The sequence below is a fragment of the Mustela putorius genome, unplaced genomic scaffold, assembly GCF_011764305.1.
Source record: "Mustela putorius furo isolate JIRA1106 unplaced genomic scaffold, ASM1176430v1.1 tig00537350_pilon_pilon_pilon, whole genome shotgun sequence".
Taxonomy (NCBI): Eukaryota; Metazoa; Chordata; class Mammalia; order Carnivora; family Mustelidae; genus Mustela; species Mustela putorius.
The window spans coordinates 14,564,913-14,588,076 of record NW_025422471.1 but is presented as its reverse complement, the minus strand read 5'-3'; the positions used below and the strand labels follow the sequence as shown (position 1 = coordinate 14,588,076).

The window sequence follows — 23,164 nt, the reverse complement described above, 5'->3', positions numbered from 1 at the left end:
GCTCTCCAAGAAGTCAAATGTAAAGGCAGATCTGAAATCCACTGTATTAAATGTTCCTAGAAATGTAACACCACAATACAGCTACATTGTAGCATTATCTTATTTGAATGTAGCATGTTCTTGAAATTTACTGAAGTTTTATCTGTTTATGAGCTGATTCCCATGAAAGAGCTTCTCAACTATTTCATGATGCGAGAGAAAAACTCATCTGGATAACCTCAGTGACTCTCAAGAGTTGCAATCATAGAAAACTCTGACTTTCTGAGATAAAATAGTTTTGAGAAACATGCCCCGTTCCTGCAAAACCAGCGTTGGGAGACTCACGGGCTTCCAATCACTTGTTTTCACCTAGATCCTACTGAAACCTTGGAGGATTTCCAATTGCATTTAAAAAAATTAATCTCACCTTATGATATTTACTGACTTGTAAATCTCTAATAACACACTAATTGAATTCAATGCTGTATACTTAATTTACTCAAGGTGATAATTTTCTAATTGTATGTGTGATGTTAATGTATTATCTATTTGAGATCAAACTCCGTACATTTTATGACTTTCAAAAAGTCAACCCCTTAGATCAAAGGTCTCAATTTTCATAACTAATTTAATTCTCTACCCTAGTCACTGGGAAATGATACAATCAAGCCGTGCAGCTCTCTGTTCACCCCTCCTTCCTACCAATATGAAATTGGGCTTATTTTCGTGAAGAATCTGGTTTGTGGAGGTAATGCGGTCTAGCAGCTGCAATGAGAAGTTTGTTTACAGATTTGGAATTTTATTCCATTATATAACTAAGACCACCATCTAAACTTCCTTACATAAAATTGCATGTGGCTCATTTTACAGTAAGGCTTCTTATGAAATGATGCAACATTCTTCTAATGTAACTTGTGGAACCAGTGTATTTATTTTCTTGTCAGTCTTCCCTTTTCTGTCTTCTGAGATACAGAGAAACTGGTGTGAGTGTGTGTGTGTGCGCGCACGCATGTGTGTGTTATATGTTTGTTTGGCAACACAGAAAAACTAAGTCCCATCTCCTGGATTCTGTGTTTCTTCTAAGACCGTGGTTTGCTACGTCTTAAAGGTTTGTTCTCTTTTATTACAATCCCTTCAATAGAGCACTTCAAAAATACCTAAAGCTTGGATGCCTGGGTGGCTCAGGGTTGAAGCCTCTGCCTCAGGCTCAGGTCATGATCCTGGGGTCCTGGGATGGAGTCCTGCCTCGGGCTCTCTGCTCAGCGGGGAGCCTGCTTCTCCCCCTGCCTCTGCCTCTCTCTCCCTGCCCTTCATGAATAAATAAAAAAAAAAAACTTAAGAAAAAATGAAGTACCCAAGGTTTTTTTTTCCTAGGGGTAAGGCATCCCTGAAGTACTTTTATTTATCTGTTCTTGCTTTTTTAGAATAAGGAAAAAAAGATAAATATCACTTGAAGTTTTCTTTAAATCAATTTAAGTAAAAGATAAATGTTGAATCTTCACTGTATAAAGTATCTGTGTGGTGGTACCTCACGGCTGATGCCCTTCTCCCTCATTCATGACTTAGTTCCATCCCTTGTCAAAACAGTGAATTGCAGGGGAGGGCCTGGATCAGACCATCCTTCCTTTCAGCTGTGTCTAGGAAATAGGGCACAAGTGGGAGTGGAGCAGGAGCAAGTCCTCCAAGTTACCTCGAGATCCATAACCGTGAGGTTTTCTGTCATGCCAGAGAATGGAATGGGGATTAGCTAGGTTCTTCCCACTACCATCCTCATAGCTTTCATCAGCTGTCCTCAACAGAAACAGAACCTAAATTCCTGGACAAGGCCTGGGCACCTTCTCCAAATGGGGAGGCAAAAAGAATATGGTAGGTCATACAAAAAAATTCATAACATTGTTATGTTTTCAGAGGGGAGAGAATTTTAAAAATTCCCTTTTCCAGGGTATTTTCAGGATTTGACTCCTCATTTGAAATTCACCTTAGGTGTCCTTTTCTTCTACTGAAGACTGGCCTGACCAAGAAGTCATCTCTCAAAAAAAAGCTGAACATTTTATCTCTGAAACATCCCTTCCACATACCGGCATTGTAGCATTTATCACATTACACTCATAATGGCAACTTCACATGTTCATCTCCCTCATCAGACTGAATTCCTCAAAGGCCGAGACTCCATCTTTCCCTTTTGTATCCCTAACACCTAGCAAGCCACCTCCCATGACACACTTGCTGAATGTACTGGCAGATTAATTAATTAATTTGTAGTTGATGTTCAAGGGGAAATGTTGAAAAGAGCAACAGACATTTTATGGACAGAGTTATATGCTTATTTGTTTCTTTAACTTCTGGGATGCATGGAGTTTTATGACTAAGTTCAAAATTCACATTTATCTTCTTCTCAATAGTGTCTCTTACTCACGCCTCACATTGAAATCACCCAGGCAGCTTTGAAAAACAGCAATGACCACACAGCACACCAAGATAATCCAGATCTGGAGATGTGACCCAGGTATACGTCTTTGCAAAAAAAAATCTCCCCAAATGCTCATCAGCCAGGATTGAGAATCCCTGCACTAAATTAACTGTATAAAGGACACCTAGGACTCTGTCACTTAACATATACACAAGATCAATTTCAACTCAGTTTTTGAATGGCTTCTGTTTGTAAGAAATTGTTAGCTGATTTTAATCCTTGTTTGATCAAAAATTTTTAAAAGGCCTTTGAAATGCAATATCAATTATATCACAATCTTCTTCCGGAAATATTGCTGATAACCTTATGTAATTATCTTTTATAGAATTATCCAACAGCTAAGACTTCCTCCTCAGGTTTGGGTAATCCGGGCCTTTATAGTGAATACTTGTTTCCTGTATATTTCGAACTCAAATGGATACTAAATATAAATCCGTTGTTTCATTAAGTCTTAAGAGTGTGCTTTACAGTTCAAAGTTTCTAGGAGGGAATTCAAATAACTGTAGTCAAAATAACATTAGGAAGTAGGCATAACTAGCTTGGTGGTTTCATTACTAAGAGAGGGATGAATACTGAGCACTACCAGTGGCACTTAACATTGCATAAAGCACACAAACCTTTCCCTTTCAGTGGGCACAATAAAATGACAGGAAGGCTATTTATCACTGTAACCAATTAATTCCAAATCACCCATCTAATTCCCAAATCTTCAAGTCATATTTCTAATAAAAGCATTTTAAAATACAGAAAACAGAGGTTATTCTGGTGTTTGTACTGTAATCCAAATAGCATTTGATTCTCTTCAACAGTGAAATAAAGCGGTACCAAATGCAGTTACTAAAATACATTGGAAATTTGGCAAGGAAACCATGTCTGAAAAGATATGGGGGCTATTAATTTTGAAGTCTAAAGTGTATACATTTGGTGAATCTGAGTCCAGTTTGACCTCTGACCTCTCTATCCTCATATCTAGTCAAGAGCATGGTAATACTTCTTTGAAAAAATAAGAAAACTGCTTATTAGAGAAAAGGAAATTAGTATTATTCCTCACAATAAAAATTCTAAAACTGATCCCTTTACATTTTTCAGAATGTATTTTACTGAACACAGAAATATTTAGCCAAAACTCAAAGCCATGTGTTGGATAAATAAACTTGGTATAACATTTTTTAGTTTTCAAATAGAATAGAAGTTGTTCTAATGTGTCAGTATTTATTTCATATCTCTATCTGGTTTTAAAGTATTGTTTGTTTTCTGTTTCAACTACAAATAAGTTAAAAGGTATGCTCTAATTCAAATTCTCCAAAATACCTATCTGCACTAATTAATAGGCTAACTCCTAAAAATTTTTAATATCCATTTATAAACTCTTGTCATACAGCTCACATTCTTAAATTAAAACTACATGATTCCTGCAAGTAAAGATTAAAAATCAAAACAGCTCAAAAACTGAGAAGCAAACTGGAGGTGGGTAACATAAAACTAGATGCTCACATTTCACTGGAAAAAATCAGATTTTCACCAATAAGAATAAAACATTGTTTGTGAAAAAAAGATCTATCAAATAATTGACAAGATACATTTTTTTCCTTCCAGGTTAACAATATATGTATCATAGACAAAGAATTAATTTGCTTCTTTAATACAGTACCAACATATCTCATAAATGTAGTTTATGAACATTTCGATCTGGGATTCCTGAATACTTTTCCCCAAGATGCCATGCAAAATTAAGTATCTATAGTTAGGTCATTTTTTTTTTCTTACCTAATTGCTGAGATCATGAATGTGAGATTTTGGCTTACTGGATATAAGAGTGGACTTTGGAGGCTGATTATCTGGGTGAAGCTCTAGCTCTGCCATTAACAAAGTGGATAACTTGAGGTAAATGGCTTAGATTTTTGGTTTTTGTTTGTTTTGTTTGCCTCAGTTTCTCCATCTACAAAATGAGGATAGCAACGGTGCCTATCTCATAAATGAGTTAATGTATATAAAGCCTCAAGGCCTTAGAACATGCCCAAATACACAATAAAACTCTAAGAACATGTTAGCTGTGATCATTACTACCTAAAAACAGTTGTAATTAGATTACTTCCAAATTAATAATAGATGCCTTTTACACATATAAAAGTTATTAGAATTATTAATGATACCTTTAGTGGTGATGCTGGGTAAAAGCGGAATTCCTAAGTCACAGCTGAAAGTATCAATATATTTATAGAAGATCAGTCTTACTTCCAACCACCAAGCCAGCATGAATTGAAAACCAACTGGTCAACATATGTTGATGCAGATGGAAAAAGGATACAACTGTCTTTAAATTCCCCAAAGAAAGCTGACTGGAGAGCCTTCTGGTCACTGTAGTCCAACCTATCATTACCCGTGCAGAGAGACTCTTTGAAGGGTTTCTTAGTCTATGAATAATACATATTTTGGGGACAACTTCACAAAAATAATCTGTCTTTACCCCCAAAAGACCTATGACTAAGCAAATGCAAAGAAAGAATTATCTCCCAACCACAAAAGAGGGTGGCACCCATGTCAGAAATTGAGGCAACTGGCAAAATTAAAAAAAAATTTTTTTGAATTAAAAAAGAATAGAAACAACAAAAAAAAGTTTTTGAGATAAACTGGCCCTACAGTTCACCTCCTAGAGAACCAGGAAAAATTTGATTTTCAAAACCACATTTCCCTTAATTTTTAAATATAAAATTAGGGAAAAAATCAGATTCTTTTTCTTTTTAAGATTTTATTTTTAACAAATCTCTATACCTAATGTGGGGCTTGAACCCACAACCCCGAAAACAAGGGTCACATGCTCTACAGACTAAGCCAGCCAGGTGCCCCCAGATTATTTCTTTATGAGGCATATTAAGTAAAAGAGCCTACCTTTTCAGAAGATCTGGTATTTAAAAGTATTTCACAGGGCAAACCATATTCTAAATGTTCTTTAGTTCTGTGAATCCCATTAAAAGGAGCAAGCCTTTTTCATTCCGAATGAAATTTAGGATTGTATTTACACTTTGAGCGATAGAGGACTTTAAGGATTAGTCATTCAGAATACATATAATTAAGTTTGCTCATGGAGTTTTGTCTCCAAATGATCGTATGTATAATCAAATTCTAGCAAAAGAAAAGATTCTGGTTGTTCTCTAATCCCTGACTTCTGTCCTAATACTGGCAAGTTAGTTAGCGAGGCCAAATCTACCATCTTATAATATGCAACAGCAATTCTTCCCAGCCCCACTTACTGATGGCTCTGGGAAGAGAAGAAGCTCTGACAACCCATGGGAATTGACCAAACATTCTTTTAGTTAACCACCCGTGATTCCTGGTGTATAGCAGTGTTTTTATCCCAATGGCAAACATTCAGGATTACCAAAACCAAAATAATTCAAGTACCAAGACTAGGCAAAAAGTAAAGTTATCTGACATATAAAGTCATGGATAAATTAAAATGCTGCCAGGAAAACATGAACTCCAGAACTGTCCTTTATTACTTGTCTTAAATATATGTGCCCTGTTCATATCTCGAAAACATTACAAAATCAACACAAGATAGATAAGATTACATTGCTATATTTGAAATATAATGAACCAGGATTACTCTTTCTTTAGGTATTATGGAAACTTCCTACAACAATCATTTAATACAACTCTAGACAGAAAATTTATTTAGCAATTAATCAAGATGATGTGACAACAGAACCAATGAGTTCTAAGTAAATTATTTTCTTGCTAAATGTGCAAAGTGTTTGCAAAAAAGCTTCTTAACTTATATTGCTTGCATTGTCCATGTGACAATGTATCAGTTTCGTAATCAGAAAATTTTGACACAAATTATGCTTTAAAATATTTTTCATAAATTCTCTTTATGCAGAAATCTAAGAACTAATTTTCCTATATAAATATGTATAATTAATGCTTAATTTGTATAAGTGATCACTTGTTAATGTAGCTTCTGTATTTTCATTTTTAGCTCAAGTGAATTATAACTTTGATTAAAAAATATTTAATTCTCCTGAACTCTGAACTGCTCTTCATATCAAAAATTGTTTAAAAAATCTAAAATTGGCACTTAGGTTCATTTTTAAATCTTCAGTTCTGGGAGATATATAAATAGCATGATCTGTATACAAAAAGTAAATGTGTCCATTATCTATCCGCATGTGCTTATATATATATATGTATATACATATATATATATATATGTAGTAGATACTTACAACACATATATACCTAAAAGTTCAAATTGTGCTAACTCATTTATTTCAGAAATGAATGCAGGTTTCCACTGCTTAGATTTTTTTTATTTGTATAAAACCAGAGAAATTGTTTTCTATGAAGACAACAACTGAATTTTTATTTAAAATGGTGGAAAGGAATAGAGACACCCTAATCAATAAAAATTAAGTTCAGAAATATTCACCTACCTATTTAGAATGATGTGAATATCTTCAAGAGAAAAATGTCACAGTATTTTGAGATTATACAGTTTAATGTGTCTCTATACAGAATAAGAATAATTCAATAGTTTAACTGCTTTTGGTCTAATTTAACAATGTCAAACACTTAAGGAAACCAGTATTATCTTTCAAGTCAAATAATTGGTATTTATGATGCTAAACAGTGTATCACAATATTCTTGAAATAAATCTTGATTAGAGTAGAAAAGCAGGTTTGTTTTTAGTATAAGGTATGTATGTAATGACTATGAGGTAAATTTGATAATTGGAAATCTGTTTTTTTGTAAAAATCTTTGTTTTATTTTAAACATTTCTCTAAAAGTTTACCCTTAAATTTAAATACAATACATTCCGTTCATCATTAAAGAGGTTTATGAATTTTAACCATTTTATTTTCAATAAAAAGTAAATATTTGGTCAAAAATATGTTTAGAAGAATGCTTTTGGTCTATGACTATTATAAAAGTTTCTTAGAAATCTCTTAAAGGCTGAGTACAATAAAACTAGGGCAATGCATATATTCTCAGTTACTCTTAAAAAAAACCTGTAAAAGTGACTATAGTGGCATGTTCTGACACATTCTTTTCATAAACCGAACCCTGTTAGTGACAGCAGAACAGATTGTGTGCATCTGCTGGGAATGAGCCAGATGACAGTGGAAAAACGCACATGGATACCTTGGCACAGCAAATAAAAAACGGAGAAAAAAAGACCTGGAAGAGAAAGTGCTCAACTTTAATTGAAACATTCTTTCCAACATGATGAACTTCATCCAACCACCTCTTGTAGCTTGTCAATTTTACATATAAGAATGTGTTTTTAAAAGGTCCTTCGTAAGTTAGAGCTGTTTTGTCCTTTTTTAACAGCAAATATTGACTCAGGTTTTAGATTATTTCTTCAAATTATGGCAAATGTAATAAGCATTAGGGTAGAAAAGAGGCCAAACCACTCTACCACAGTCTGGTACAAGAATGTTAAACTTCTAAAAACCCTTTCAGGTTGAAGTCAAATTTTAAATATCTAGGTTAAGTTTTGAATTATATGGGTATTACACTGCCAAGTGTTAGAGATGCCACAATCCGAATTTCTGCAAATGTGACTATTGTAAATGCTGCTTACACTCACTAGTGCTACAATATTTTATTCTATGCTGATCAACCACAGTATTGTTTAAACAGTTGGCTCAATGGCACTAGAGGTCCATCCATAAAAACAAATGTGCTTCTATAAATCATATCAGGAAGTTCTCTTGGATGTTCTGATTACAATGAAAATTTATTCTATACAGTATACAATGCAAATTTTAAACTGGAGACGAAGTTGTTTAATAGATTAGTAGTCTGACTGAAGCAGCTGCAGTCAAAAAAAAAAATCTGGTGATTAACAGCCATTTTCCAGTAATCATAACCCTGGAAAGGGCTACTAAGCAGGGGGCGGGGGTTGCAGATGGGAATAATTCTCTAAGCCCATGTGCCTTAGAGGGCTCCATCATCTTCATGCAGACTTATTATTATTATTATTATTTTTAAATTAAAGCTTTTAGAGGCATCCTTGATTGCAGAGTTGGGAGCTGTCCATGCTGTTTTACCATAGGGAAGTCCACTCTGCAAGTATTCCTTGCACTGAGCACTCTAGCCCTACATTAAAACAGGACTAGAAAAGAAAGCTGAAATGCAAGGTGCACACTAGAGGGGCATTATTTGAGTGTGAGAATAATTCTAAGTGGTTAATACTCCACAGGCTGTCTAAACTGGGCAAGCCTTGTCGACATTACCTGTCATCCAAAATATGAATTTCTTCCAGAAATTAAGTGAATATAAAAGCTGAGCAAAGAAGTGGTAAACAGATGCTGAGACCAGAAATAGTCCCATTTCACCCACATCCAACCCAAATTTGTTTACTTTTGTTATTAGAACGTGTAATTCTTGGTAAAATCTGCATTTTCTGTACTACTTTATATTTCTTCTCACATGTAGAAAAATACTCAAGTTCATTTGTTCATCCTCTCAAAGTTGATAAACTATAATTAAAACAAATAATATCTTAAATTTGGAACAAGAAAGCATGATAGAAATGTCATTTACTTATTTTTAACTATTTGATTAAAAATATATTTTATCTTTACAAATAAATACAGGTCATTAATTTATTCAGTGATTGTCTCTAGAATACCTATTATAGGCAAGAGTGACTGTGAAGGAACAGAAAGTTGAGTAAAATGATCCTTATTCTTCATTAATTAATTCTGTCTCCACATGCAATCAAAACTGGGTAATAAAAAATTAGATAATAAAAAAAATAAAGAATACTAATGTAGCCCTCAAAAGTGGATAATACTAATGTAAAAACCACAAAAAAACCCATGACAAAAAAAAAAAAACCCCAAAAAACAAAAACCTTTAGAATTCTTGGTGAGGCGGTCTTTACAGTTAAAACCACCTAATAACTCTATGTACATCAAACTCATTATCCAAACTGAGTTTTTATCAAAACTAAGCCATGATCTATCTGGAATTCAGAACTTTCAATAAATGACCTTTAAAACTCATAGATGAATTGTTATGTTTCTTGGGTCCCATTTCCGGTTCTAAAAATAATATGATCTTTAACAACATCTGATCTGTGAAAGGTTTTGAGTTTCTTGGAGAAAAAACTATATTGTTCTTAGTAGCCATTAACATTGACCCAAAAGCATCTGAATTAGACTTGTCTTCAAAGTGACCTGATTTTAATGTTATGAAAGTATGATCAGAAAAAAAGTTCAAAATAACTATCCCGTCAAGCATTTCTAAGTGGTCATAATTGGAAGGAAGATAAAATGATTAAAACATAGCATAGTGCTATGATAATTTGCTAATTACTGACCACTTACATTGTGCTTTTAAATGTATCATCCTGTTTCATTCTAACAACTCTAAAAGGTGGGTAGTATTACCATCCCCATTTTACAGATGCTGAAACTGAGGCTTTCTGGTGGATAAATAACCTTCCTAAATCCATTAACCAATAAATGGGAGGCTGGATTTTGAACCCACTTTGGTTCTTACTCTTAACCATTACTCTCTATCACTTTAGGGCCTTCTTCTTAAGGAGCACATATGTGTATATGTGTGTAATTAAACAAATGATATTAATATGGCACTGGGTCTTCAAACTTTTTATGTTTGAGAATCAAGAGACCCAATTTTCTCTTTCTCTTTCATTCATCTCAATCTTTCTGTCTCTTACTCTCTCTGCTCTCCTCCACTTAAACCTCCCCTGCCCCGCCCTTTACACACACACACTCACATCTTGGAGTTCGGCCCAACACTTCACAAACATTATGAAAGCCGTAATTTGGTTCAACGAGTCCGATAACTGTAACACCTCCTGAGACTTTACAACACTGTGCATCTTTGCTATAGATATACCATCCACTGACTCTAAAGCTGTCGGCAGTTTCTTACAAAGGTGTCATCATGTAGCCTTTGCTGTTTCAAGATCAGTGTTTAGACATGACATAGCATTGAGCTTGATGAACCACATCAATCTCTCAAGTTTAAGGAGACATTCTACAATCTCATGTGTAGTCAAATCCAGTTGAAAGTATACTTGCTTTATCACAATACCAAATGTTTTGAAGCAAGAAGAGAACTCAGGAGAGAATCCCCCCCCCAAAAAAAAAATTGAGGGGGGAAAAAAAGGATGAAGTCAAGAATTCTTTAAGTTTTGAAGCTATAAAATGGGAGTAGGAAAAAAAAATTACATAGAGCTCACACTAACTCAAGAAAGATCTAACAGTCCTAAAAAAGACAATGACCATTCATTTCAACCAAAGGTCCATAAGAAAATAAGCAACGGGACTGAGCAGCTTACCCGGTCCTTTACAAATCTATTAATGTCATCATAGGAATTTCTTTTTGGTTTATGTAAAGGGAGAAAAACTGAAATGTGAAAGAAAAGTCATCATTTTCCCCCCTTTAACCTATATAACCTATACAAGACTCTGAGACATCTTCGGATAAATACTAGAAATGATTAAATGGACAAACTTTTTTTTAGATAAGCAGGTTGTTAGTCTTCACTTAATTAAGAAAAATAATCCTAATGGAATTAGGACTGGATTTATATGTTTTTAACATACGAACGGTTGAAGAAGGGTGAAAAGACCTCCTTTCTCAACCATAGAACCCTTACTACAAGGCCACCCAAAACTCAACGAAACTCCTCATATGTAAATAGAAATCAGTCTCCTTAAAAAAGTACTTGGTAAGTTACTGGTTGTCAGTTTAAAATTTTTAATTTTTTTGCCCAGAGATTTACCTACTATGGGAATCTCCAAGGGGCGCCTGGGTGGCTCAGTGGATTAGGGAATCTCCAAGAGATTCATATTTTAATCAGGTACAGTTTTATAATTTAAATGGCAAAACAATCCATTTTCTATTTAAAATCTTTTATTCAGTACACATATCAAACAATTGAACTTTACAATATGTCTAACAATATTTATTGAGTGGTGGTGATTCAAATTACCCTACAGTTCGGTATAATCCCAAGAAGATAAAGAAGTCTCATACCATATCCTAAATGAAATAGTTTTAAAAGTAGAAACTGGATTTTTAAATAGACTGTCTAATTTTGTAAACAATGAATGTCAGAAAATTACCAACTCTTAAGTATATATTATCACATGCAAAAAAAAAAAAAGTTTAACATATTTTCTTCTTGCTAAGGAGCCTTTAAAGTGTGCCAGGTGTAGGGCCTTTGCTCATAACACCTTTGGCAAGAATAGGTCATTGTGATCATGCTCTTATGAGCTACCTTTTACATTTTAAGATAATTTCTTGATACTTTTTTTTAGGAAACATTTGCAGACAGAGAAAAATAGCTGCTAGGTATTTAAAATTAATTTAAATGATCTCTTATCTATTTTAAAGAGAAATAAAATTAAATTACATATAACTGTCTGACTTGGTTACTTTTATACAGGCAATTAATAATTGGTTGTGTGGGTTAATGACTAAACTAACATTTATGTACTATTTGTATACTATTAAATCAATTTAGTTTAAAAATAAAGTTGGAACAAATATTTTATTACATAGTACCATTTTCTACTTAAGACTTCATACATTTCTACAAGAGGAAGCTAGTTTTAGAGAGGTGTTCTGGCCATAATCTGTCTACTTTATACAAATAAGAATTCTGCTACTAACTGAAAAGAACCATGGCTGCTAAAAATTATTTTTTAATAAGATATTTAAAAATCACATTGGCATCGGTTGAAAATGTAATTGGTAATTAAAGACAGTTATAACAATTTTTTTTATTTTACAAGGAGAAGTATGAGTTTTCAGACTAAAGTTTCAAATGCAAAGAATATTAATGCAAATATTTAAAAGTTGATTTATTTTTGTATGTAAAAAGCACATTACTTACATTGTACTTTTGAAACGAAGAACATAAACCAAATCTGAAAACTAAAACCCATATTCTCCCTCTTTGTACTCTGTATTTTGACCTAGTAATCATTAAAACTATGAGTGTTTATCAATAAAAATTACTGTAGTGCCACATACTGTGGTAGAACATTGCTATTTCCTCAGATAAGTACAAAAAAACACCCCACGTTAATTTGCATCACAAAATGACCTAACATATCTGGAATATAATGCACAGGCCTTATTGAAAAGAAACCATTATATTTTTCTCTGCAAAACAAGAAAATACAGATATCTGACTGGGCCTGTGTGTGCTGGAGGAGGGGTTGGGAAGAGGTCTCATTTTCTATCTTACACCTATTGTTTTATGCATTCTACACTGCACTATGGGAAGAGAAAGGAAATATACTGAATCCACTTTGCAGTTAATGTCTTAGTGATTTAAGAGGCAGAATTTTCAAGTTAAAGAGGGGAAACGTTCTGCTTTTCCTTTCCCAAAGCGATTGCCCAGGAAGAAGGCCCTCTGTTCCTTAGCCTACGCAAGGGGAAAAAAGGACATTACTTCGGGCTGAAATCATTCCGAGACAGAAGAGGGGAAGTTTATGATGTGGCACTGTGCACTGTATCTGGTCTGCAGCCAGGAAGTTTTCATTCTGCAGCTCTGTTGCCAGTACCTGCCCTGCATATTCAGAAATAAAAATATACCAGGGCTCTACTTCAGAAACTGTGGATGTTACAGAGAATTAAAAGAGTTTATTTTTCTTTCTTTATCCTGAGTGTAATTACTGTTTTTAAAAAGAGCGAGCTGAAACTATAGTAACTGGAGGTTTTTTTTTTTCCTTTTTAAACTCCTCAAACTACCTTCCCACAAAGCCATTTAAGTTAAATGGTACATTTACAGACTCACCTACATGAAGGATATAACTTAAAACATCTGCTTAGACATGTACCTTCTGTTCAGATATAAAGAAAAATATAAGGCCATTATTTTCTTAAAATGTGTGTCTTCTGTGTATGTGTGTGTGTGTTCATTCATTAAAGAGATTTTTGACTGCAATTAGGTAGTCGGTCCTATAAAGGCTTCCTTGTGTGACCATGATTTCTAAAAATAAAATGCTCCAGTGAATATTTCTGCTAAATAATCACATCTTCGAAATTACTTTAAAGAAATCCCAGTGCCTCATGTTACATTAAGCAATAATACTGGTCTTCCATAATAAGCCTTGGTTGCACACCTTATGCATGGTCAACAATTAATTAGGAGGTTAAAAGAAAATCATGTTTACTCTATTAAATAGTAGACTAATTTTCCTGTCTGTCTCCACTTATTTACATTAGTAAATCTACTTTTTAATTTTGCAAATAAATAAGCATATCTAAGCCAAAGCTGCCTATCTTCGGGGTTCAGAAAAAGATGCATTCTCGCGCTATCATTCTAACTTGCTGAAAATCATAGATGTGTAAAAAAAAGAGAGGTAGCTATAGCTATTTTAAAAAACACTTCTCATTCTATCAAAAGACCATATCTATCATGTTTTAAATCCTATATGCTAGAGACCCACAGTATCTGAGAACAATTTTTATGAATTCTTCATGTGCATCTTATCTATGACAACAAGAAACAAGAGGAAAACCAGACCATGCTCAGGATGCTCTTTAGAAAAAGCAGGTTCTTACCAGGGACTGCCTCAGAGATCAGTTTCTCCAGTCTCTAAAAACAAGTTTAAGGTACTTCATTTAAATCATTACGAGAAGATCTGCACTGTCATTCTACATGAATCGCAACCACTTGCAGGATGAACAACATTGCTCCATTCATTTAAAATTTACAACATTAAGAATTAATAAAGTCTGTATAACATCTGCATTATTAAAGAGTAATGATTCCTGCAGAAATCTGCCCGTAATAGGTTTACTGTTTTTATCGCTTGTAATGTCACCAATTTTCTTTATAATGTCCTCAAAAGATTCTCTTCCTATGTACTTTGAACTTTGCTTACACTGGCTATATTTTAAAAATAAATATACAGATTTAACTTGGGTAATATAATGACAATGGACAAAAAATACATTATGGTGATGACAAATGAATATTACTGATACTATCACCTGACCAAAATATGAATTTATATAACAGGTATAATTTCCATACTTAATAGTAACATGACTTTTCTTTTTGCAGTTAATGTTAAAATATAAGAGAGAATACTATATTGGATAATCTTTTTATAATATTTTTTACACCACTATTCTTTGTTACAGAATTTTAATTATTTTTCTTGCACAGACAAAAACAACTAACATAAGAACACTGATGTTATCTACTTATTCTTGAAAGAGAGAGGTAAGGAATGAGTACTTCTAGCTCCTGTTACTTCTTTTACGCCTCAATATAGCTGTGAAATAGTTACTATTAAATTCTTGTTTTGAGCAAAATTAATTTCAGTGCACTTTACAGAAGTTACTTAATATTAAAACTATAAACTTTCATAGACTTTTTCAACATTCAGTGTGAGAAAGGTTATCAATAATAACTGCTTTAAAAAAACCTAGCAGTTTCTTTGCTCACTAACTACATCAGACTATTAGAAATTATTTTCTTTCTCATGCTGTTATTCACTTACACACTGCATATTTGCTTCAATTCTCCAAGGGAAGAAATCTAGCTCTTGTGGGAAAAGTCCACCCCTTTCTCCATGTTTGCTTCCTTAAATGAAAGGAACACACCCCCTTACATTCTTTGAAATGTGTCCAACATGCACAGAATTGCACTGTATTATTGACCAAATTAGCAAATCTTAAATGAGAGTCAAATATTGTTAAAATGATACGTGTTTTGAATCAGGAGAACTAAACGATACACACACAGATAACAGAAATGAACTATGTTCACTCTAGTATCTACATTTGGATGCTGAGACCCCTTGTAAGTGTCAGTGGAAGAAATGTGTCACTGTTTTTGTGCACATGTATGTTGTATGACAACTAAGGAAGAGGCCCACAAATTTTACAGGTTTTTGAGTGTATCCTTTGAATTTTAGACCTATTAGAGGAATGCCTCTTCCCTTTCATAAATATTTTAAAGAAAAAATATTCAGAAACTAAAGTATCCATCTAAAATACGTACAAGCAGAAAGCTGTCTTTGTCACAGGACAGAAGTATTGAAAGTCTATGCCCATGACGTTAATGACAGAAAACTCACACCAAAGTTGGTATCCACTAACTTCTACCTCATTAAAACAACCTGCTGATCATGAGAAGTTACATTCTAACGAGTCTTCCTTCTATTGTATAGACTAATACCCTCACCAGGCACGTTTTTTGTTATTTTCTAATAAAGTGATAGACTCCATATTTGTGGGAAATCTATGCATTTATCTTTACTTTTATTTTTCCTAAACTCTTTTTCTTTATTCCATTTCACATAGAAATCTGCAGATATAAAGACATAAAGTTGGCAAATTTTTATATCTTTTAAAATATTTTAATGTTTAAATAGGATGGTTAGTCCCCTTGCAATATGTTCTTTAGGCATTCCCCGACAAACTCAGCTATACAGTTTCCAGGCCTACAAAATGGAAGCTCTACTATTCTGCTTATGTTTTCACTTAGAATAAGTGAATATAAACAGTGAATATATAAACTGGAACTGAAGGTAATAAACTTATTAAAACTTAGTAAGATACTGTTATGGTCAAAGAAAAGCTGCAATGTGAGCCACAAATCCACTCAGATGAAACATCTCATTCAATAGAATTTCTTATCTTATAATAATGCACAGAAAATTAAACACATAAATATTAATTTTATGTATCACAGAAAATGTAGGCAATGAAAATGCAATGTTTACATTTATGGGTGACTCATTAGTGTTTTATTGTGTGAAACACTAGGAGGCATCAGTTGGGTAAAAAAGGACTTCAATTTTTAAAGAAGCAAGAAATTACTGTAGAGTGGATGTGTAAGAAGTTGGGGTTTTCAAAATGTTATTATGTAAACCAAAACTTGATTCTCTGAAATAAACTCTCAAAACATCATATTTTGTTGTAAAGAATAATCTGTACATCACATTCATGAAATACATATAATTTGACCAATAAACACCTATCAAGATATATTTTAAATGTATAGATTCATAACTATGTAATTACACATTTTTATGAAGAATATATTTGGGAACAGAATAACATAACGGCTATTGACTACTATGCATTTTCTGCTCAGTTATTCAATACCATGAGTGTAGGTTTTATTTCTGGCAAATTCTGTTTTGTGCTCTCTAGAACGCCCCTGAAAATGCCTACTGCATTTAAACCTTATGATAGCTGCTTCACATAAGCAGCCAGAACTTGATGTGTGTTCATAAAGAAGTGATGGAACTTAAAAATTTAAGCGATGAAGGTATATATATATGTATACATATATATATATATATATATATATGTATACATATACACACACACACACAAAGGATATGTTTTCTCTTACTTCCCTACTGAAAGCCTGTCACTTGAAAACTGAGTTTTCTATTGTTTGAATGGCTCTTCATAACGATGAAGCAACAGGGTTGTGGTATACTTATCTGGCAATCATTTGAAATTGGAGAGTCTTGCCATTCCTCAACAATCAGCTTTTATCTTTGACCTATCAAAATAACATGTGAACTGCGTAATCCGCCTTTTGTAAGGTGCACAGACTCTGTTGTTGCTCCTGGTTTTGTGAATTGCCTCTGTAATCTGGTTTGATTTCCTAAAGATGACAGATCTCGGTGAACAGTCAGGCTTTACTGAGTGCAGGGCAGTCCACGCGCCCATGAGATTAAGGTACAGTGCTGAGGTCGGGGATCTTAATCACCTATCCTTCCACATGCAGCACACAGAGTGAACATCAGTGATTAAATCTTTTCATTGTGTCCAGGCAATCACTATATTCATAAAATGAATATGTGCATTTTTATAAATTTTAGATATTAATCTGCCTGGTGTGTTCTCTGAGGATGTGCTTTTGAAAGAAAGTAGAACTTTAGTGATAATCCCTCTAAAGTCCATTCTGTAACCCTTAATTGCATAGGAAATTCTCCCATATTGTTTTGAATCATGTCCCTGAAGCCAGGTTTCTCTGTTTAATAACTATTTTTTTTTGGTGATTATGTAGCACAAGTGCTATTGCACAGATATTTCCCCATTTTTGTTACTTTCTGAGATTTCATAGACTCAAAATATACCGCATGCAGCATTGGGAAATAAAACCACAAAACATTCTACAATAAACAGAAGAAACTTTTGAAATATAATGTTAACATATGCCAAGGAGTTATTTAGCTTAGCATTTTATAAAAGAAATTTAATACAGTAAATCATTTATTGGAAAGATATAGTTGTACTGTTATTCAATCTATTGACTCAGTATAAAAGTGAGGGCCAAGGAAGAAATACATAGAAATCTGAAAAATATAAAACATGATGACTTTTCAGTATCCAATTTTGAATCAACAAACAGTCCATTTCACTATAGGAATAAACCATTTCAAATTCTGAAAACTGAGTATGTTTATAAAGAAGAAAAGAGGCAAGGTGCAGTAAGGTCCTTGTTATTTAAATTTCATGTATTTAATGTTACATGCTTCTATTATGAAAAGTTAATGATATATGTGATTGTATACTTTCAAAGTATGAACAGCTCTGGAAAGGTAAAAAATTGACTTTTTAATAGAAGGTGCTCATTGTTTTTTAAACCTAAGAAACCAATTAATATTTAATAAAAGTTAGGTCTTTAATATTGTCTTTGACATGCATACACGGAAGTCAGAATGCAAATCGCGTAATTAATGAGTAAAGGAAAATACTGTTTTTTGTAAGAAGTCTGGAAAATATGTCACAAATACTCCAAAGCTTTGTGAATTACATTATCAAATAACCGTAAATTTTTATAAAGTTTATTAAAACTTGAAGAAAAGATAACTGCCAACTATTGTCTCCTTAACATGACTAGGGAATCATATTTTAAACATTGAATTTAAAGTGTGCTTTGATGAAAACTTTTAAAATTGAGTTTGTAGTCTACTATATAGCCAAATGTACTTTCCAACAAATAAATTGAGATTTTTGATTTAGAGATTATTTTTCCTCTTGAGATGGGATATTAGATAGGCATATCTCATTTTACCTGTCATGTTCTGAATCTACTTGCTTTAAACTACTTCTTTTAATTTAGTAATTTTTATGCATACACGGGGAGACAAAATATGGTTTATTAACTGCATTATATTTAACTGAAACTGATGGAAAAACAAAAATACTGCTTGTGTCAGATTGGTACATACTAAGCATTTTCAAAGACTAGCCAAAACTGGTATTATATTAAAAGTGAAGTAAGATGTTTCAGTTTCAAATTGGAGAATTGGAGATTGTTAATCTATTTAAAGCTAAACTTAGTATGCAATACAGAGGTTAAACGGGGTTCACAGGTGGTCACATTTCCATGTCCCTCCAAGTCTCTAGGGATTGGAGTTATTATACTCTATATAAACATCTTTACCCTGCAACCACAATTCCACTGCAAGGTGCCAGTGAAAAAGAGGCTGGTCACTTTTTTGGACTGATATAATGAGGTGGCTGGAGTTCCCTTTATAGCACTTAGAGAATATATGCAGTCACTAACCATTTCACAAGACAGTAACTATTAGAGTTAGTATCAGATTCACAATAGTAAAATGCAGTTTGTGTCAAAGCAATTCTCCACTGAGGACCAGTTAAAGAACTGGCAGAGAGCCTGATTCTACCTATTATACTGTCAGCATTTACATATAAAGGTATTTTATACAAAAGACACACATTCCTACATTGTGATGAAAAGAGCTTTTTCCAAAAAATGGTAACTTCTGGACCTAGAATAGTTGGAAATGTTTCAGATATAAAATTTCCTTTAAGAATTAATAGCCATATTCTGGGAAGAAGATAACATTAGTATTAAATTTAAATCCTTGCCTAGCATTTAAATAATACAATAAACAATATGTTGTGTCTATATATATATACTGCCTTTGTGCCAAACTTTATCACTGAGTTTGGTAACTTTCATCCAAAGTCCAAAGAGAAGGCAATTAAAGTGCCTTAACCTCGTTTCTTTTTAAATAGCTATGAATTTGACTTGACCTGAACAGCAATGCATATACTGAACCCCAATACGAACTGTGAAATGTAGACTAACGTGGCCAGGATATTACTTTTTGCCCACACCAACTGAGAAGCCCTCTATCAAGCCAGCACTTTGGTAAGGGAAGGAGATGCACAAAGGTATACTCTGACAGACAGCCATGCTTTAGCTCAAACTAATCCCAAGAATTAGTGGCTCAGAAGCATAACCCAAAGCAAATCAGAGTCATTGGGGGGACTCACAGGAGCATCTTTCCACAGTAAACTAGCGGCTAAATCTTAAGGCATGTACTTCAAGGTCACAGAACATTCTGTGAAATATTAAAATCGACCAGGCTCCACACACTCCACCATATCAAACATGCTAATGACGTGAACTAACTTCATGAAACTTTAAACACACTAGTGTGGCAAGAACGAGTCAGGAGTGATTTCAATAACTGATGGCAAACGGATAAGACTATCTAAAAAAGTTACTTTCAGCAACAGAGCAGGAAATCACGGAATTAAGGGAAAAAAAAAGAATGCACAACAAACCTCAACTTCAGCCTTCAAAAAGGCACAGGAATAGACCTAGTGCGGTGGAATATATTGATGCAGATTTCAGAGACAATACCCAGGCTATTTCCATTTCCTCGAGAAATGTCAGAGGTACTTACATGAAGGAAGACCCGATCAGATTAGTCCTTGGGATATTTTCCTTTCTTAAGAGAGAAAGAGAGAGAAAAAAAAAAAAAAAGAAAAAAAAACACAACAATAATCTTTACTTCGTCCAGCCTTGAAGTGTTTTTCCACCTGATTCAAACATGCAGCCACGGCGACCCACACAGAACCTTCAAAGTCAATCCAATAGCAGCCTGAAGATGTCTGGGTGTACGCGTGTGCTCAAGTGTCTGTGACTGTGAGCAGAACGAGCAGAGAGCTGGAGACGAAGTGTGTGCGCGCGCGGAGGGAGCGCGCGCGGGGGAGGCGCGCTCGGGGCCGCGCATCCGCGCGCGCCGAGGCCGCTCGGAAGAGGAGGAGGAGAAGGAGGAGGAGGAGGAAGAGGAGGAGGAAAAGAAGGAGGAAGAGGAGGAGGAGGAGGAAGAGGAGGAGGAGGAGGAGAAAGTAGCTCTCAGCAGCCGGCCAGATTAAAAGTAACCAGACTCGTCCAGAAAACTGCGTCCAGGAAGGAAGTGACAGAAGACGAATGGGAAAAGGAGAGCCGCTCGCAGCCTTTGAAACATCGCGTAAAAAAGGCGGGGGGGGGGCGGGGGCAGTGGTGGAAGGATATTGAGAGGGGAGGCGGGGGTGGCAGGGAAAACGGAGCAGACGGGCTTGGGGTTCTAAGCGGCACGTCCTAAGAAGTGCCTCTTGCCTTCTTTTTTCCCTTTATTTTGTCCTTGCCCTTGCCTTTGCCTCCGCCTCGCGCTGCCTTTTCCTCTCCGTCTCTCTCTCTCCCTCACAATCCCAAACCGTTGACTCTCTCCTCGCGAGCTAGAGAAATCATCAGTTTCACTCTCGCAAAAGGGGGGCGGGACTAGACCTCGGAGCATTTTAATAAAACAAACATACAGCAGTTCCCTCCTCACCCCTCCAGTCTCAACTAGATTGATAAATTACTCCACTACACTACTTTAATTATGTATATGGTATGCAGAATAAATCACTGAACATCAGTACCTCAATCAAGCACTTTTAAATGATAATTGCATCTTGGTGAATCAATCTTTCCATTCCTGACATTTTGCTAATTTTAGTTTTACGGTGGGGTAATGGCACATGCCATACGCAAACCTAATGACAATTCTTTATTGCGCGAAATGAAGACAACATCGCGAGCGGCGGCTCCCTGCTCTCCCCACGCTGCGGCTGAGAACGCTCGGAGAACCATCTCCGGCTGCAGCGCGCTCGCTCCCCGGGGACTCTGTGAGCCAGCCAGCAGGAAAGTCCTTCTGAAGTCGGGATCTTTCCTCTGACCAATAGGAGCGCGACCCTAATAGTTGCTCTAGCGACTTTTCCCCCCGTTTGGAGACGCGTTAACCACTTCTTTCTTCCACTGGTCCGAGCGCTCCTGTTACTCACGCGTAAAAGCCACCGTCCAGGATGCCTGCAGCACTCGATTCCAGCGCGCTTTTCCTGCATGCCCACAATACGCGGTTTTCGGCCCAGAAAGGTTGGAGGGCCAGAAAGCGTGCCGAAATACTAACTATGTGTTAGTAATGTACAAAGCAATAAAAATAATTACCAGTTCTGAAATCTCGACTTCATCGCGGGGCCATGAACTTTCTAATCAGTTTAGAAATATTTACCGAGGCGGCAGCTTCCTCGGAGATTTCCCCCTCCCTCCTCCTACTTCTATCTCTTCCACACCTTACTGGATTTTATCCAGAGCATTAACATGTAAACCAAACCAACTTCCCAAATGCATTAGGCTACCCTATCCGATAGCTGATGACTTCACTTATCCTGAAGAGTTTCAGCTGCACAGGAAGCAGAAATAGAGACTGATAAGGAAGATACTTATGTTAAGGTTTAAGCCCAGTAAACACTTGACCTGACCAGGGGGTGGGGAGTGGGGGGAAGATAGGTTAATATTCAAGATTTAGGAAAGGTTTCTAGGGGTTAGGCACCTTCCCTCTCTAGCCAATTACACCACACCCAGTAAAGCCAAAGATACAATACATCAACTAGTACACAAACCATGAAAAGACAAGATTGCATGCCAGTGGAACTATAGATCATATAAACTGTGTGAATCAAATTAAAAATCTTTAATATTGTGAAAGGAAGAAGAGAAAATACATTCAGGAAATAAAAACGTTGAACGTACAGGAGTAGACAATAGGTGCATACTGAAATATCTAGCTAATTAAAGATATTTCCTCACTTAAAAAAAATTCCTTTCAGCACTATGTGTTTAACCCAATGACTAGTTGCATTTCCTGTGAAGTTCTGCACCATGCCTCTAGACTATTTTAATGTGTGAGGACAGTGTGATTCAAAAAGCCTCCCTGCTTCATTGTAGGGGCTATTTGATGTGAGTAGCTTTTCTTAGAAGAGTGGGGTCAACATTTAGGTGTCTGCCCCAAGGCTTCACTTGAAAGGAGAAGGTTGATTTTACAGGCAAGAACAACCAGATCTGAACAATCTTCAGGCTTCTGGTTCATCACCACTGTGACTATCAGCACAACTAAGATGAATCTCTTGCTTTTATTATAGGAAAGCGTGGCAAACTGTCACAAAGCAAAAGTCATCTGAAATAATATTTCTTGCAGATTAGTATCTACAGTATATTTGTTTGCCTGTTTGTTTTTCATCTGGTGAGTTTGCTACTACCATGAATTCATTTTAATAATATGGCGGAGATAGTCTGTATCAGGTTTTCATTTAAGGTACAACTTCTAAAAAAAAGAATCCAAAAATTTAAAGATGCATAGTTATTTTGAATACTAAGATATGTCTATATATGGTGGGAAAATGAAATTAATTTTTTTCTAGATTCACAAATGCCTTGACAAAGCAAAACATTTGCAGGAACATATAAGTTTATTGCCATAATGCCTGAAATTAATGTAATGAATTGTAAAAGCCTATTTTACATGAGTGAATAGACATAGGCAATACATGACTCAATCATATGATTTTTGATGGATTATAGATTATTTCTATTTACCACAGTACACCTCAGTTTT

At 35.0% G+C, this 23,164-nt stretch overlaps 1 protein-coding gene and 1 long non-coding RNA gene across 16 annotated transcripts in view; one reads left to right on the top strand and one right to left on the bottom strand.

Annotated features, from left to right (window-relative positions):
- Positions 1-23,164, bottom strand: part of MEF2C (myocyte enhancer factor 2C) — a 177,959-nt gene that overhangs the window by 137,026 nt on the left and 17,769 nt on the right. For 9 of the 15 annotated variants that reach the window (XM_013059766.2, XM_045074475.1, XM_045074473.1 and 6 more), the window contains exon 1: positions 20,150-20,551. The exons of 4 other annotated variants lie outside the window; for them this stretch is intronic. The gene's annotated coding sequence lies outside the window, so the exon portion shown is untranslated. Of the gene's footprint in view, positions 1-20,149; positions 20,552-21,717; positions 21,736-23,164 lie in introns of those variants that run through there. 2 more of the 15 variants (XM_013059772.2, XM_045074470.1) reach the window with 2 other exon arrangements.
- On the top strand, positions 20,533-21,724 carry LOC123390429. Its single transcript, XR_006605021.1, has 2 exons — positions 20,533-20,719; positions 21,299-21,724. It is a non-coding gene; the product is annotated as an uncharacterized LOC123390429 (long non-coding RNA).